Source organism: Aythya ferina (assembly GCF_964211825.1).
Source record: "Aythya ferina genome assembly, chromosome: 4".
NCBI classification, from domain to species: Eukaryota; Metazoa; Chordata; class Aves; order Anseriformes; family Anatidae; genus Aythya; species Aythya ferina.
Window position 1 is genome coordinate 6,070,370 of NC_140300.1, and position 5,293 is coordinate 6,075,662.

The window sequence follows — 5,293 nt, forward strand, 5'->3', positions numbered from 1 at the left end:
CCGCCGCGGCCACCCCCGTGGGGGCCTCACAGAGCAGCGCAGCGGAGCAGGCAGCGCCGCGGCCACCCCACCTCTGGAGGGAGGGAGGGGTGGGAGGGGCGGTGATTATTGCTCAGGCAGCGCGGCGGGCAGCCCCGGCTCCGTAAAGGTATAGGGAGGAGGGAGGGGGCCTTTGAGGGGGGGTGGCTCAGGCAGCGCGGCGGGCAGCTAAAGGGAGGGGGCCTGAGGAGGCGCTGTTGTTGCTATGGGGATGGGGAAGGGGCAAGATGGCGGCGGGGGGCAGCGCTGCGCTGTGCTGAGGGGCCGGGGCCTGTTGTCTTGAGACCCCATGGGGAGACTCTATGGGCAGCCTGGGGGCTCGCTGAGGGGTGAGGGGCAGCGTTCCAGTCAGGGGAGGCGGCCCCCGAGTGGCCCCTGTGTGTGGGTGGATGTGAGTAGTGCAGCCGTAGGGGCCCGGCCGCAGGTAGGTGGGCCAGGGAGTAGCTCTGAGGGCTGTGCTGAGCCCTAAAGGCTGCCCCTCTATCTAGGGAGCATCTGGTGGAAGCCAAGCTGTGAGAAATGGCCTTGCTTCAATGCTCTTTGCTCAACGTTCTCGTTCCAGTTTCAATACGTGGAGGTAACAAACCAAGCCAGGCGTGCTCCTGTGTTTTCTGCAGCGTGACGCAGCCAAAGACCCTGTTAAACTTGAAGTCATTTGTGAAGGGATCTGGCCAACTTCTTTTCAGTGGTTTGTGGGGACAGGACAAGGGGCAATGGCCACAAAATGGAGCCCAGGCAGTTCCGCACCAACACGTGAAAGAACTTCTTCACGGTGAGGGTGACAGAGCGCTGGGACAGGCTGCCCAGGGAGGCTGTGGGGTCTCCTTCTCTGGAGATATTCAAGGCCCGTCTGGAGGCCTACCTGGGCAGCCTGCTCTAGGGAACCTGCTTTGGCAGGGGGGATGGACCTGATGATCCCTGGAGGTCCCTTCCAAGCCCTACAGTTCTGTGATGCTGTGAAAAGCAGTGTGTGGTCCCAGTCTGGAGCTGTATCGTCTCCTCTGTGCCCATACTGCTGAAATAAGGCAAGAAAACAGTATTTTTGCATAAGAACATGTGACTTGTGTAGATTTTTACAGGTCACCGTCATTCTTTAAGATTCAGGCCCAAAGAGCTGCCTTTGTTTGCATTCACACTCTTTATGTGCTCATGTATGATGCATAAAGACATGCAAATGCTGTGGGGGGAGGGGTTACGCCATTAGCATGCTGGTTTAATTATGTTCTTTACCACAGTGGGCACTTGGGGCATCTCAGGATGTTCTGGCAGGTTTTCCTGATGTATGTGTGTGCTCGTACATCTGCCATGACACAGAACCCGATGTTTCCAAGGGTCATAAGGGGTTCCACGCTGTAAAGGAAAACACCAGCTGCCTAGGAGTGACTGTGGAATCCGAGGAGTGAAACTCCAGACCAAAAAAGCCCAGAGCAGCCCTGCCTGGTGTCCCAGCTGACCCCGCTCTGAGCACGAGGTCGGACTTTGTGCTCCAACCAGCATTAGCAGTGATTCACTGCTGGGTCATGTCAGGATCGCCTCACCTCCACAGCCAGTGCCTTACTGAGGTCTTGGATACTGGCTGTTGTATTGCAGATTGACACCTGTACACTAAATCTCCTTCCTTTTGTAGGAAACAGCTTCTCATGGAAAATTCCTCTGCATATAATCGCATTGTCTGGCTGCTGACATCTTGCTTGGACACTCGCCTACAGGTTTGCTGGTTTATTTAATGGGTTAATGACAAATAAAACTTCATATCCTGCACACAAATGGTTGAGGTGCACCTGTGTTGTTTAAAATACACATCCAGAGCCTGCGTGTTGGTGAACTCCTAACAATTACACGTGCAGAGCAGGCTGACTCGTAGGAAGAGCGGGTTTCTGGCCGTTTAAACGTTAGGCTGCTGAAATTTATCTTGGCACGCAGCCCCCACAAACAAAGGGCACGATAATATTTTAATAGGAGGAGGGATGGAAGTCAGATTTTCAATCTTCAGTTTCGCTGACTACAGAAATGAAATGACAACGCTTGTCTTCCTGTTCCCAACAGGAGGCTGAGTTTAGGAAGCAGATTGTTGTCTGTGCTCCCAGGCCGCGCAGTCAGCAGGTGATCACAGGAGAGGAGGGGAACCCTTCCCATTTATCAGCGGGCAGCAGAGCCTTCAGGTTTGGCTGGCTGACACGAAAAGTCGGCTGTCCCAGTCCTCAGGATTTGGTCTCATTCTCTCATAAATCATAGTAAAATAATTCTGCTGCCAGCTTGGTGTAAAAGCAGATCCCTGCTTTGGTTTTTTGTTTTTTTTTTTTTTTTGGTTAAAAGGTGGAATTTATGTGCTTCATTCTCCTCACATTTGGAATATTTGCTCAGTGAGAGCAGGACCGGCTGGCTGCTGACTGTTTAATATTGTTAATTAGGTGGAGTTAACCCCAGGGTCTTTAAAATGTCAGCACGTGGCTTGTTTGTCTTCAGCCCAAATGAATTTTTAATTCACTGCTAAGGTATTTAAATTTTCCAGCTAATTAAAACTCCCTGAAAAGTTGTTTGCAGGTGACACGTCAACGACAGGCTGAGTTAGAGCTAGAAACCAGGAAATGAAACCAACTGCTGTATACATAGCAGCAAACATGGCAGGACCAGCCCGGTGAGCTAAGGATGTAAAAGCAGGGAGGAAAGACAGCCCAAAAACCTAGCAGAGGAGCAGTGTTAGTTCAGGAAGCCCTTCTCAACATCCTGAAACATGAGCTGGAGGAAGAAAAACCAAAGCTGTGTTAACACGTCAGCGCTCCTCAGCTTTGTATGAGCGCAGCCCTCGGAGCTGTTGGGAATAAATCTTTTTAGAGCCAGCACAGAGGCCTCGTGCCTGCTGCTTGGCTCCTTAGCAGCGGGTTTTTCTCTTCCAGGCCTTTAGTTAACTCCTCACCTGTGGTTCCTGGTCCCCTTAGCAGCTGTGCCCCATCCCTCTTGTTCCTGTTGCCTCTGAGCTTCTGCGTTCACAGTTTCTTCGCCGTTGATTGTTCTGGAGGGGTTTGAGTGGTGGTTTGAGACAATATTTTTACTTTCTTGAAACGACTCCAGGGTTTTGAGCTTTGGCAGCTGATGAGCTCAGTGTCTGCAGGGGACTCATCATCGGTTACCACTGGGGAATGTTAGGGATTGATTTAACTCAGCCCATGAGCAGTAGGAAATGACATATTGGTGACAGCCTCCCCGGCAGTTGGTGTCGCAAATAGTTTAGCTGTGAGCGTAGATTTAATTGGTGCTAGGTGCTGCCCAGCCGGAGGAGGCAGCGTCCCTCGCACGGCACGGGCCTGGAAGGTACTGGGGAGAATCCCAGGGATGAGGTGGAGAGGGGACTGCGGCTCACAGCCAAAACCAACCAACCAAAACAAAAAAAAGAACCTATTTCCTAACTAAAAAGAACCTATTTTCTGACTAAAATACCCAAGGTTGCTCTTCAAGCCCCCTAGCTCCCGATTCTTCCTCCCATCGCGCAGTCCATGTCCACTTAAGCTGCTGACTTGAAACAAAAAGTGGAGAAATCAGGCAGCTTCTTGCAGCGTGTGACTGAAGAAAAAGGTCTTTGTGAAGCTTCTGAGAAAGAACTGTGGCCTGGCGGTGGGTTTTCAGCGCTCCAGGAGAGCCTGCCTCTGCTCCTACTGGCAGGTGGCGTGGAGTGTGCTTTGTATTGAAAGTCCTTGGGCTCTGCCAACTGTGGTAACAAAGCCGCTCTCCGTTCTGTTTTTGCCAAGGGGAAGGGATTCATCTTCCTGATGCTGCGCCACGGCCGCCTTCTTGTTAGGGAGATGGGCCCTCGCTCTGTCGAGGGGGGAGTTCACTAAACTGCGGGGACTGTGAAGGAGAGGGCAGAGCTGCAGCCCTCCCACAAGCTCTGTCCCGTGTTCCTCTGGTACGTTCTGTCCAAGCTCGCTTCAGATCACTGAAATCCCTTTGTATTCAACCAAGCAGCAGAGCTGGTGCAGCACACCCTTTCCCCCTCTAGTCTTTACCACACCACATTAAAAAGTACAAAGAATAAATGCAGGATGTTTAGAAGCCCACGAGTGCTTAGAAGAAAAGTGTCTCGATGTTCTTCTCAAGGTGGCCAGGGCAGCTGCAAAAACAGGGGCTGAACCTGCCTCTGGGATGCCCAAGCTGGTTAGGATAAGGATGGGAAAGATAGAGGGAAAGGGATAGCATTTTTCTTTATTTTCTGGAGTGGTTGGCATTTTTTTTCCTTTGTAATTCATATCAGCATGCGGAGAACCCTCTAAATGTTTTTTAACAGTTCTGAGGAGCATGACCATAGAAATGCTTTCTGCAGGTCAATATTAATGCGTCTTCGTAAAATTCAATTTTATGCCTTGGTACAGAATTACTTAGGCATATGCACTCCGGGGGGTTGTCAGTATTTTCAAAATTAAGCCCTGCTATTTCTGCGTTTATGTGTGTGAGTTGGCAATTTTAATGCAAATTACGGTCCCTTAAAATAACTGAACCTACAGAGGCGAGGGTGAGCTGCTAAAAGAGGAGAGCCTTCATCTCAAAAGCCCGGGCGTGTTGTGAAGCTGCCTAAATCGCTTCTGTACAGCCTTCCTCACACTTTTTGCGTGGATTGAGGTTAGGATTTGCGGAGCACCTCAACATGGGACTATGAATGCCTCAATGTGGAGCTACGAACACCTCAACCAGGAGCTATGAACACCACAGGATGAAGCACAGCGACAATATATATGTTTTCCAGAAGGGGAAAAGCTCACCCTTGGCTCTGTGGGGTGTGTTGCCTCCTTGGGATCCAGTCTCCAGGCGTGGGTCCGTGGGTGCGGGTGGATTTGGCAACCCAGATCCCCTCAGGGGCCAGCAGTGCCTCAGCCAACCCTTCCCATGACGCTGCCCAAGCGCTCGTTTCCAGCTAAATAAACACTTGTAGCTAATAAAAAACACCCCATCTGGGCTTGAACACGCCAAACCAAAACCCTTACACCCTCTTTTTGCCCTTCCTCTCTATTTATCCAGCTCCAAACTCGGCGCCCGCAGCGGGCTCAGCCCCGCGCCGCCTCAGGCGCCTCATGGCGGGCGCGGCCGCCCCGCGGGGCTCGGCGGGGGCTCCCCGCGGCCCCGAGGGATGGAAAGGGGAGGGCAGGGGAACGAAAGGGGCTGGAAGGGGAAGGAAAAAAGGGCTGGAAGGGGAGGCCCCCGGCCGTCCCCGCCCGCCTCCGTGCCCTCCCCGCACGTCACTTGTTATGTCTCCGCCGGCGGC

The 5,293-nt window shown here is 52.3% G+C and overlaps 1 long non-coding RNA gene across 2 annotated transcripts; it reads left to right on the forward strand.

Annotated features, from left to right (window-relative positions):
* The first annotated feature begins 260 nt into the window (after positions 1-260).
* LOC311436670 lies at positions 261-1,806 on the forward strand. Of its 2 annotated transcripts, none has more exons than XR_014693012.1 (2): positions 261-368; positions 602-1,806. It is a non-coding gene; the product is annotated as an uncharacterized lncRNA (long non-coding RNA). The 2 variants fall into 2 exon arrangements; XR_014693013.1 differs by having other exon boundaries at positions 264-368; positions 528-1,806.
* The last annotated feature ends 3,487 nt before the right edge of the window (positions 1,807-5,293 follow it).